Here is a 13,305-nt window from a genome sequence, read left to right as displayed (position 1 = left end):
GGAAATGATGCTGCAGCTGCCACTCACTTCCCAATGGTCCGAAGGTGTGATGAGAGAAGCTGGTGGTGACTGGACTTGGGGTTCGTGTAATCTTATAATGTCATGTGAGCCCCAAACCACGATTACCAACAGCACTCGACAGTGAAAAGTGCCAGAAAGAGAGGTCACTACAGGAACATTTATTTTAACTGGGGGAAACCATTTGAATCAGAAGGGCTTGTACTAGTAGTGGAAAACTCCTTCAAGGTTCAACAATTTAAAGTCCATAGATTGAAAGCTGAAGAGGTTAAAATATATAGCATCCGAATGAGTAGCTGCCAAAAAATATACTTTTATATAATACATGAGCTAATTCCTTAAGATGTGAAAATTGTAATTCCCTTTACAATTTAAGTAGCAAAAATGCTTATGATCAAGGATTTATCTTATAATAGATACTTTACAGTGTTCAGCTATGGCAGAGGGGGGAACCTTTTTTCTTCCATGTGCCATTTATAAATTTCTATCAATCTTTGGGGGCTGTACAAAACAATTTGAAAATGTCTTGCTATATTTGGTCAAACAATTAATTAATTCATCCTTACTGTGGTGGCTGGAGCTGCTTCTCCTTGGTGTGACTCTGATGTGCGGTGATTTTGGTCATTTTGCTTCTTACATATAAGTCACAAGAGATGCTGGGGCAAATACATTATGAGGGGGGGCTGGGGATCACGGGGGGGCTGGAGCATATACATCACAACAGGGTCTGGGGCATATACATCACAGCAGGGACTGAGGCATATACATCATAGGAGGTGCTGGGACATATACATCACAGGAGAGACTGGGGCATATACATCATAGGAGATGCTGGGGCATATACATCACAGGAGGGCTGAGGCATATACAGTACATCACATGAGGGGCTGAGGAATATATATCACAGGAGAGGTTTGGGCATGTCAATCACAGGAGACACTGTGGCATATACATCACAGGAGGGGATTGGGGCATATACATCACAGGAGACACACGGGGCATATACATCACAGAAAATGCTGGGGCGTATACATCACAGGAGATACTGGGGTTCTATACATCACAGAAGACAAGACACTAGGGCATATCCATCACAGGAGATGCTGGGGGAATATACATCACAGAAGACTATGAGGCATAGATATCACAGGAGATGCTGGGGCATATACATCATGAGGAGGCTGGAGCATATACATCATATGAGGGGCTGGGGCATATACACTAAAAGAGATGCTGAGGGCATATACTTCACAGGAGATGCTGGGGCACAGACATCACTGGAAAGCATAGACATCATTGAGGGGCAAATCCATCACTGAAGGGTATACACATCACTGGGAGGCATAGACATGATTGAGGGGTACAAACAGCACTGGGGAGCATGAACAGTGGTGGGTCTGACAGCGCTCAGGGGAACACACTGCCGCAGGGTGCCACTTCCTGAGCATGCTGGCATTAGCCAGTGAGGTTCTAATTGCATGAGCACTCAGCGTTCAGTAGTAAACACTGTGTGAGCATCCTTGCTTCAAATGTGGGGGTTTAAATACTTAACTGCCAGCAAAACGCAGAATCTGCCCTAGGGTTGCAAAAAAGATCATACCGTATGTTGTCTTCTGGGAGGAGGTTCCCCACCCCTGAGCTAGATGATCAACTTAGAACTATGCAACGGGCATCTTTTTGGACATGACCAAGTAGGCATTGTCACTTTTGTTTTGCCCTTGGGCTGTCCATATAAAATCATTGACAAATTACTGAAAAAGACAAAGGCAATACAATATGGGGAATTATCCTTGTGGAATAGAGGGATGTAAAACAGAGAATTGGTACACTTGTGATTTGTCTTCTTGAGGAAGGAGGCATAGCCTCCAAAATGCGTAATAAAATCATCTTCAATAATCTCTGTCTGATCCATGAACCTAGGAGCGCGGTGTTAACCCCTTCACTTCTTTATCTACGGTTTATTCATATAAAATCATTAGGACAGACAAAGATGCTAGATGATGAGGAGCTCTCTTCTTTTATTTTTCCTCATAAGTTGGACAAATTCATCTGATCTCATAGGTACACTACAAAACTGGCAACCAAAGTGACATGATATTGGTTATCAAGGATTTATTTGTTCAAGATTAGAGCAGATCAATCTGCAAAAGACTGAGTTTGTGTTGAGTTTCCTGAAATTTGCGGTTTCATGCAAATGTGAACATTTTGAGATTTGATTTGCTGTTCACTAACAAAAACTTGTGTGGCCTCATTTCCCACAATGCTGAAGTATCAGAGGGTAGACTCATTTTGCGTTACCGTGCAGCCCTCCCTACACTGCTCCACAGCTAAGACATTTAGCGGATTATTGTACCTTGTACAGTAGTGGTTAGTACCTTGGCCATCACTGATCAGAGGTCCGTGGAGCACAGTTTTTACAGCAGAGTCATTTTTCATATCCAGAGTCACAGTATCCAGAGTGATACATGACTGGAATCAGAATCTCTGTGCCTACATCATGCTGCTCTTACATTACATAGCAAAAACCTGCAAAACAGATTCCCTATAAAAGGAGTACTAAGTAGTGAATGGCCAGATCAGTGCAGTTTCAAACATACTGGTGTCGTGGTATCAAAATAAATAAATAAAACTAAAAAAAAATTTATTTCGGATCTCCCAAATTATAATACCCAGCACAGATAAAGCCCACGACGATAGGCTGCAGCCCCTAGTCATGCGCTTGTCTTGGCTGTGTATTAAAATAAGAGGAACCACATGCGGCTTTTTTATTAATTATTTAAATAAATAATCTAAAAAAACGGCATGCGTCCCCCCAATTTTGATTCTCAGCCAAGATAAAGCCTGACAGCTGGGGGCTAATATCCTCAGGCTGGGGAGACCCAGCCTAAAAATAGCAGGTTGCAGCCACCCGGGATTATTGCATCCATTAGATGTAACAAGCCAGGCGCTTTACCCGGATCTTCTCGGTTGCCCATGATAATGCCCGACAGCTGGTATTCTGAGGCTGGGGAGATCCATGCTTTATTGAGCAATCCCTGCCTAAAAATAGCAGCCTACAGCCACCCAAGATTGCCGTATCCATTAGATGTGACCCTCCTGAGAGACTCCAGACCCTACAATGCAGATGAGCTGAAGACTGGTATCAAAGCAACGTGGGCTTTCATAATACTTTAGCAGTGCCACAGACTGATCGCCTACATGCCACGCCACATTGATGAGGTAATTCATGCAAAAGGAGCCCCGATCAAGTTTTGAGTGAACTTACTTAACATACTATTCAGTAGACCAACATTTTTGAGTTTAAAATATTTTGTTCAGTTGGTCTTATATAATATTCTCATTTCCTGAGATAATGACTTTTGGGTTTTCATTGCCTGTAAACCATAATCATCAACATTAACATAAATAAACACTTGAAATAGATAACTTAAACAACAAAATGGTATTTTAGTGTTCCCTTTATTTTTTTGAACAGTATCTCTCTCTCTCTCTCTCTCTCTATCTATATTTATCTATATATATATATATATATATATAGATATATATATATATATAGATAGAGAGAGATATATATATATATATATATATATATATATAGAGAGAGAGAGAGAGATAATATATAAATATATACAGGTTGACTTGACAATAGCTTTATTCTTATCTCCTTCTTATATGTTGCCTCTTTACTTACAAGACAAGGATAACTACAGACACCAGTCCTGTATTAGTTTTGCTACTGTGAACGTCTACATGCTTACTTCTTCTAGACAGTGGACATACCTTTAAAAGACTACGTTCTAATGACCTTTCACCATGCCATGAGGCTACTAGTTTAAATATGATTCTAAACTTCATGGGGATACTCCTCCACAATACTTGATGTCTGGCTCCCTGAATAGTCCAATAGTCATCATAAGATAGTAAGAAGAACTTCACTGTGTTGAACCTCCAGTCACTTCCTCACCTCTTTCGCAACCAATAGGCATATTCCTTAAGGCCCCTGTACACTTTAAACTAGTATCAGCTGAATCCGCTAATCTTGACGAGTACTGCCAAAACTCTAATGAATATAGAGGTGAATTTGGTCAACATGTAAGTTATTGGTTTTCTCATTGAGAACATAGAAGTGTTCGGCTGAATGAGTGCTCCTGTGGCATGGATGGCTGTTGACCAATCAGCTGAAGCATTGTTCAGCCAGCAACCAGCTAATGAGTTTGGCCAGTTTTAGTCCCTGACTAGGTCAAGACATGTGCCTTATGACTCTGTCTTACATACATTTTATTCGCAAGAGGAGCCAAACACTCAATCTTATTAGGATTCACATCTATCTCATCTAACACTTACTGCTTTTGCAGAGCGATATCCAGCAATGTCTTTCCTGGTGCCGTCGGCTAATGCAAGAATGTTGATACTCTTGAAGAGACAGTTCTTACTGAATATACCAGGAAGTGTCACAATTCTATGAATGCAATGACAAAAACAACACAAAGCAGTAAAAACGATAACAACAAATTAGAAGCATCACAATATAGTCACAGAAAGGCATAAAAGTTTCACAATGAAAATACAATATAAAGGCTCATTCACACAACCATATTTTTGGTCCCAGACCTGGCCATTAAAAATTTGCTCAGCACTTGGATCAATGTTATTCAATGGGACAGTGCAGATGTACAATTTATTTTCACTGACCAAATCTGCATGTGAAACAAATCGCAGCATACACTTGTTTTTTCCATCAATCAGATGAGACTCAGCTATTCAAGTCTATAGATGAACAAAAAAATAAAACCCCATACAGAGCCACAGTACTGCATTGACCTTTACAGATAAATAGCAATTCTGTAACACAGAAATTTGTATATGGTCTTGTACATTACTATTTGCTACTACTGTTTAAAAATGGATGCCATACGGACTGCACACAGATTGCACATTGATGACAAGTAAGGACAGAATAGTCCGAGATTTTTATATGAAACTCTAAGTGATTTTTTTATATGCTCATATGAACCTATCTTAACATTGCAAGATGGCAAATGTGGGTACTTGAAGTTAATTGCCAAAATGTAAATATGAACTATGAGAGGACAACCACACTGACACAGCTATAGGAAAGACGCCAAGAAAGAGCATGAAATCATTTTCTAAATACTGAAGATTTGTAAATATTTCCTTATTTCCAGAAACCTAAAAAGAGTTTAGTCAATCAACCAATCTTCATATCATCTCAAATGATCTCATCCATCATCAACCTTGCGTTATGTTCATGTTTGCTATAAGATAACTGATTATAATTATGATGGGGTTTGTCTATATTTGGAAGAGATTAAAGGCTGGGTCTTCAGGGGGGCTTTACCCAATCACATTCATTTATTCCGCAGTATATATAAGGTCATTTGAGCATATACTGTAGACGAAGCTACTAAATGATATGTTGTAAGCAGTAATTCATGCATACCAGAGTTGTTTCGGAAATGTATGCCATTGTCCCATACATGGGAATGCAGTAATATCTGCTTTAACAAATTACATAAATGGACAATATTTTGATCCATCCAAAACCTTGATCATCTCCTTAAAAGAAAAACAAAATAGAATCAGTATCAACATTAGTCAACAGCCCTATGTATTACACAAAAGTGCAGTAAAAATGGTCTTGGTTGTCCAAGAAAAAACAAAGATATAGGCATTGCACCAAACTGTTTAGTGGTAATTTATGATTAAAACACTTTGTTGTTTAAAAGTTTAACTAAAGAATACAGTACTGGCCATTAAAATACAGTCCACATATTCAACAAAATCTTAATTCTTTTCATGTATAGCCTGTAACAATTAACTAATCAGCAAACAATAAGTGCATCTATCAAACATTGATGTTCTTGTTTCTCAAAATGTAACCTTTTTCCAGGGCCCCCTTCACACGTCAGTGAAAAACACACACGTTTTTCACTGACTTGATAAAGGTGCGTATGTCTCTCTGTCTGTGTGCCATGATGTTGGCACACGTGTGATCTCCGTGTGCTATCCTTGACAATACAGGGAGATCAGACACTTATATTCACCTGTTCACGCTACTGCTGTCCATTGTGCTGAAGTCTCCCGTGATGCTGTGCCAGCCACTGCTGTCTTCTCTCTGCAGTTACTTCCAGGTTGGCTGTGCATTGTATATGCATGAGCATAATTAGTTGGCTGGAAGCAGGAGACAGTAGCGGCTGAAGACAGGGTGAGTTTAAAAAGCTTTTATTTTAAATGTATGTGTTTCACGGACCACACCACTGTGTGGTCTGTGGAACATCAGTGATGCTGGAGAAAAACAGACATGTCTCCATGCGGAACACACAGACACGTGTGTGCGCCGTACGGAAACACAATAAGTGCAAAACATTACTGTTGTGTGCTCAGACCCATTGATTTTAATGAGTCTGCATATGTCAGTGATACTGGTACATATTGAAACTGCAACATATGTACCAGAATCACTAATGTGTGAAGGGTCCAAGACAGTGAGTTTATTGGCCATACTTGACAACAGCTTCTCTGCAGTACCATAGTACGTGAACATTTGCAATTTACATTAAGTACATAGGGTACAAGTCTTCAAAGCTTTTAAGCCAGAATTCTCATGTAAAATGCTTTGAAAAGTTACAAAATTTTGAAACAAAAATTTGCTAAAATTTTGTAACTTATGGCATGCTCACTTAATTTCTGCCCAGCTTCAGCAAAGTGGGCGTAGATGGGGAGGGACGAAGCTGTGGCAAACCTCACTTATCAAATTCTTATTGTTCCTTATGCCACAAATCTTGCTCCAGTCCATGGTGCACGCCTTTATCCGATGCGTGAATGCCAGCCTTGATGAATCAGGTCCATAGTTTTTATAACACTATCAATTATTCATTAGACGAGCGACAAAGGAGGACAACCATAACTGTTAAGTAATTTTTTACTGGTGAAAAGTGTACAATAGACTCTGGATGATTAGCTTGTTGCATGGCATGTAATGGGCATTTTCACATAGCTGACATCTCAGATCTTATAAAACGTGCAATCATCTGGAGAGACATGAAAGTCATTTATCTTGAGGCTAACGTACTATAATAGCATTGCCCTTGTCTGCCCTTCAAAATAAAAAAAGAGCATAGGAAATTTGGAAGACCGTGTCAACTTTATATGAAACCTGAGATTCATTAACCCTGAAGACTCCACTGACTTGCCAATTTAGCTATTTGCTACTAGATAGGAGATTTTCTTTTTTTCTCCTCCAATATAAGCATCTAATTGTTGATCATATTAGTTTAATTGATGTGTATAGTAATGTAGACACCCACGTATACAGTGTGTGTTGGCAGCGCATTGTAATTATATTACTTCAAAGAGAACATAAAATGGGAAAGTTGTATTAAAACTTAAGCAGACTCTAAGAAATGTAAAAGCGCACTCAGAAAATAACATGCTACATTAAATAAATCTTTTTTTTAGGTCATACTTTTGACACATATCTAGTTAACCCTTCACTGATAAATGATGTATATGTTAGTTATTGGTGGATGTGTACCTCAGTGACACATACGTCCATCACAAGAATCTCTTGGTTAGTCCTATGTACTCACAGTATCATGCAGAAGCACATATATAACTTATTTAACACAAGTGGATTGGAGATGACTCCAACTCCAGAAGTTTAGCCCCTTAGATGTCATGGACAATAGCAACCATGGCATCGAATGTGTTTGACAAAAGGGTTTGTATTTGTAGCTGTGGCGCCCTGGACAAGCCAGGTCGTCACAGGTACTGCAACAACACACCCCACACCCTGAGATAGGCACACCAGTCACACACAAATCCTTGTTGCCTCCCTCCAGGGGCTGATGTCCACACCAGGTGGGGTGGAGCCAGGCGGTTGGCCCCACCCACTGAGGAGTTCATGGTCCTGGAGGCGAGAAAGGAAGTCAGATCAGTTAGGGAGAGTGAAGGAGCAGGAGTGAAGTGGCAAGTGAGGAGCAAACTGACCGTGTCCGGGTACGTGGCCCGGGCACCGAGAGCAAGGTTGGCAGACGGTGGTGGCCGTCTGCAGGAGAGGCCGATCGACGCGGAACCGTAGGACTGGGGACGGGCGGTGGCCCGCCGGTACCGAACCGGAGAGCGAAGAGAAGCCAGCACAAACCGGCAGGGCCTACGGACCCCGACCAGGCTTGGAGTCGCCATTAAACCGGTCAAATCCGTTAGCAACCGGAACCTCCAGGGTTTCCTAGCAACAAAGACCAGACTGAAGGCAACCGTCCAAACCAAGAAAGGGAAATACAACTACCGCCACAGTTAGAATTCCCAGGGCCAGAGCCTGGGGGCAAAAGGGGCTCCTCCGGCCCATATCCAAGCTGGGTAGCGGGTTACAGGTGGGAAGCCATCGGGACCGAAGATACACAACAGGTGCAGGGAAAGGCAGCCACCACCAACCTACCGGGAGTAACCACAGCAGCCGGCTGCGGGGACCCATCCATCCAGCCGTTTGTTTTACCGGAGACTCTGTATCCATCATTGGCTGAGTGAGTACCACCGTGCCATCCGGCACCGCGCTGCCCCCCGCGACCCTGCACCTCGCCAACCCTGCATCCCCGTCCCACCTCACCGGGCCCCGGGACCACCAACCCCCTACCCACGGAGGGGAGAGAAACATCTCGGCTGCTCCCTGTCATCGCTCCTGGGATCCCCGTCCAGAGCAGCGGTGGTGTCCCAACCTCACCACAAACCGTGGGTGGCGTCACGGACCAACTCCCCAAACCCAAACCACCCTTTTCACTCATGAGCGAGGAGCGCCGCTCGAGTTCCCGGATCCGGCCCACCGCTCGAGCCACCGAGCAGCCAGGCAGCAGCAGCGCCGGACCCAAGCGCCAGAGAGAGCGCAGCGGCGGCCTCCTCCCCGCCCGCGACATAGCCACTGATCAAGAGGTATATTCTGTAAGTGGCCTCAATTCAGATTGATGACATTAAATCTATCCAGCATAGGGATCTAAGAAATCTTAAGCACTTGGTTTTAGAGGTCACTCTGGGACAATGGCATTTGTGCAGACTTGTTCCCTGTACCTGAAAAGCTGAGTACCTATGGGATAGTCAGGCTTTGTTGAGGTGAATAGGTGAAAAAAATGGGATGTATCATTCATAGCTTAGTAAGTATAACATAAGCGCAACATTTGTGAATGCAATGTATGAGTTAAATCTAACTTACTTGGCTTCCAGGATTATACAGTGTCCTTCTGTATCTGAGCAACACCGAGGTGCCTCTGTCCTATAATGAGGATGAATCCTAGGCTGATGCGACTGCACACGATTGGCTCGGTGAGACAGACTATGTGATAGGCTGACACAGGAGGTGCGTCAGCAGAAGGGGGCAGGCAGTTATCTATATCAGCCATGCATCTAGACGAGGCATGCGTGGCTGACAATTTTTTGTTTTCTTTACATAATCATGACTGAAAGTGTTAGGTTAGGCTAGGGGCACCTAGCTGTCCCTACTCCCAGAGATATGTCTAATGGTGCCGATGTCTGGGCCGCCTTCCTTGCCCTGCTCCTGGCCAACCCTGATCTAATAACCCCTCTCCCCACCCAAGAGGAGAATCTAGACAGGAGAGGTAGAACCCACAAATATAGACAAACTGGGGAAACCAAAACTCAACAACAAATGATAAGGAAGAAAATAAAGAGCAAGAAGGCAATAACCAGATGACGGGAATTCCTCAGTATACTAGCAACAACAGTAAATCACCAGTTTTTTCACCACAACAGCACATGGACCAGATGAGTGAAAGCTATAGTTGTTTACCCACAAATTTGTAATGTGCTAACAATTTTGTCTTGCCCGTTTTTGGGATCTTGTGTGAAATCATGTCCAATTTTCTTTTTTTCTCTGTTTTTCTTTGTTGCTCCAATAAACACAAGGAAAATAAAGATATGTATAACAAGTCCTAGGTAATTGCAATTATTTTCTGGGAGAAATTCTTAATTTTCTGGAACAATTTTCAAGGGTGCCAATGCTTTTGGCCATGACTGTATGTATTTTAAGGTGTTTGTAGCTTTGTAACCAAAATTGCTGTAAAGGTATTGTATACTATAAAAATGTATCGTTAAAAAATCTAGCTGTATTGCCTTACTGGTGTATTGGTATCTTTCAGTACTTCTTGCCAACCCACAAAATTTACATAGATTTGGAAGAATTAGGAGAAAGGAGCATGTGTGAAAAACCTGCAAGATTGTATTAGTGCTCCTTCCACAAAAAAGCAAAGGATCTCTAAGGGTATTCTCACATGAGCGTATGAATTGGATAAGTGCAATGCGAGAAATTTTCTCGCACTGCACTCGGACCAATATTATTCAATGAGGGAGAGCAGATGGTCAGCTTTTATCTCATCCACATTCTGGATGAGAGAAAAGTCCCAGCATGATGCGATTGTCAACGAGAGCTGTGTCACTCGCACCCATACAAATCTAAGGTGGGAGTGAAACATTGGACTGCACTTGGATGACTTACAAATGCAGTGAGATAATCGCATCAGCTGACAATGGAGGAGATTAATCCTTCTCTCTCTTCAACAGCTGTGATCCAATCGCAGGATCAGATCACAGTGGCATGACACTTTGCTCATGCTGGCAGCACAAAGGGAACTGGGTCATTAGCATATTGCATCCGAAGCCCTCGTATCGGATGCCATACCATTGTGTGAATACAGCCAAATAGAAATGGGCGAAGCAACAGATGTTCAGATTTGGCTGGTCTGGCCGGAGTTTTAAAAAAATGTGGTTCGGGACTGGACTTGAACTCGAACATCTTCACGGACAGTAGACAACCGGTATGGACCCCGAACTTTACAGTTCAGGTTCACCCATCACTAATCTCTAAGTGAAAATATTTGCAAAGAATCTAATTAACAATAATACAGTGGGACCTTGCTTAACGAGAATAAATCCATTCTGGGACTGTGCTTTTTAATCAAGGTACTCGTTCAGCAGAGCAAGATTTCCCATAGGAAATCATTGCAATGCTGACGATCCATTCCACAACTTCTAAAATGTCCCATCCTGGTCCCCTATTCTATCATGCCACACATGCACAAACATGCACAACCACACACAAACACACACAAACACACACAAACTCACACAAACTCACACAAACACACATGCACGCATGCACACACACATATTATATGCTCACCTTACCTTCCGTTCCATCGCCGCTCTACAGGGACTTGTTGTTCTCTGGTACGGGGCCGGGCTGTGTAACGCGTTACCATAACGACGAGGCAGGAACTTCACGGCCAGAGCGCTGACGTCAAAGGCAGAGCCGCTTGCCTCTGATTGGCCAGTGCGCTGCCTTTCATTAGTGGTGACAGGAAGTTCCTCCCTCGTCGCTATGGATGCCGATACACAGCGTGGACTGGAGCGCAGCGGCGCACTACAGCACCAAGGAGGCCGGCGATAAAACGAAAGGTAAACATATTATGTTATATTATATGTTCACCTTACCTTCCGTTCCATCGCAGGCCTCCTGGGTCTTGTAGTTCACCGCGAGGGACATCGCGATGTACCCGGAACTACAAGAACCATGAGGCCGACGGTGGAACGGAAGGTAAGGGGAGCATAATACTGTATGTGTGTGCGTGCGTGTGTGTTCGTGTGTGTTTGTGCGTACATGTGTGTGTTTGTGTGGACTGCAAGTGCGGGTCAGAGTGTGGTGGATGGGACGAAACCGGAAGTGTGTGCGGTGACAAATTTGCTCGTATAGCAAAGCTTTCTCGTAAAGCGGGTTACAAATTTACAGAAAGCTTTGCTTGTTAAGCGAAATCTCGTTAACAGGGTTACTCGTTAAGCGAGGTACCACTGTAATAAAATGGGTTGCAGGTGTAGACAATACAAATTTAAAGATGATTACATCAAAGATTATTTTCTTATATATAACATTTAAATGGCTATAAAACCAAAAATAAAATGGCAATTAGTAACACTTTGTCGTAACATTTAATTATCAAAAGGAAGGTAAAGAATTCTTCATCCTTTAAATATAGGCTCATTAACCTCCTGTTGCACAGAGGTTAGCTCACACTGATTAAGCCAGCTTTCAAGTGGCCTTGAAATGATTTTTTTTTCCTGTGATATCTGTTTGTGTTAAGAATTACCATTTTTTCTGCTGTGCCTCAAATATTTCATTTCATGCAAGGCTGTATTCAAATATCTCTTTGCTGAACGGATAAGTCAGTTTGCCTTTGTTCCGTTAGTGTTTGCATGTAACTTGATTATTTAGAAAAGCTGCTCCTGCAGTCAAGCCAGCCAGACATCATATTTATTCATTGTAATATGCATGGCTCTAAATTTCAAACAAGCTTTTACATTCTAAAGGAGAAATGTGAAAATGTTATTGCAAAAACAGAAAAAATGCCAGAGTTCAAGTAATTCTGAAAGTTGTGTTCATTATTCAGCACAAGATGGTCCCGGTATGCTTTTATTTAAAGATTTAAACCTATATCTTTGATATCCAATATGCACGGTATGTAAAATAAAGTATCAAAAAAAGAAAACAAGGACTGTTATATTCATGGGGATATGGGAATTTCATTGTGTGAGTTGCAAGGAAGGAATTAGGGGTACTTTGCACGCTGCGACATCGCAAGCCGATGCTGCGATGCCCGAGCGCGATAGTCCCCGCCCATGTCGCAGCTACGATATCCTTGTGATAGCTGCCGTAGCGAACATTATTGCTACGGCAGCTTCACATAGACTCACCTGTCCTGGGACGTCCGCTCTGGCCGGCGAACCGAACTCCTTATTAAAGGGGCAGGTCGTACGGCGTCACTGCGACGTCACACGGCAGGCGGCCAATAGGAGCGGAGGGGCGGAGATGAGCGGGATGTAAACATCCCGCCCACCTTCTCCCTTCCGCATATCCTACGGAAGCCGCGGTGACGCCGGTAGGAGATGTTCCTCGCTCCTGCGGCTTCACACACAGCGATGTGTGCTGCTGCAGGAGCGAGGAACAACATCGGACCATCGCGTCAGCGTAATTATGGATTACGCCGACGCTACACCGATGATACGATTACGACGCTTTTGCGCTCGTTAATCGTATCATCTAGGCTTTACACACTACGATGTCGCCTGCGATGCTGGATGTGCGTCACTTTCAATTTGACCCCACCGACATCGCACCTGCGATGTCGTAGTGTGCAAAGTACCCCTTAGTCTCGGTCTGGTCTCCAGATAGTTGGGTAATAGTAAATCTTTATTTCTATGTGGGTTAAA

The 13,305-nt window shown here is 42.8% G+C and overlaps 1 long non-coding RNA gene across 2 annotated transcripts in view; it reads right to left on the bottom strand.

The window, feature by feature from the left end:
• Window positions 1–13,305, bottom strand: part of LOC142244186 (uncharacterized) — a 181,053-nt gene that overhangs the window by 20,196 nt on the left and 147,552 nt on the right. Inside the window, exons 2-3 of one of the 2 annotated variants that reach the window (XR_012724462.1) lie at window positions 5,480–5,595; window positions 4,363–4,477 (exon numbers count right to left, since the gene is read on the bottom strand). This is a non-coding gene — a long non-coding RNA (uncharacterized LOC142244186). The remainder of the gene's footprint in view (window positions 1–4,362; window positions 4,478–5,479; window positions 5,596–13,305) is intronic. The other variant, XR_012724463.1, reaches the window with a different exon arrangement.

The sequence above is a fragment of the Anomaloglossus baeobatrachus genome, chromosome 6, assembly GCF_048569485.1.
Source record: "Anomaloglossus baeobatrachus isolate aAnoBae1 chromosome 6, aAnoBae1.hap1, whole genome shotgun sequence".
NCBI lineage: Eukaryota > Metazoa > Chordata > Amphibia > Anura > Aromobatidae > Anomaloglossus > Anomaloglossus baeobatrachus.
The sequence above is the reverse complement of the archived record's forward strand: the minus strand, read 5'-3'. Positions and strand labels throughout refer to the sequence as shown.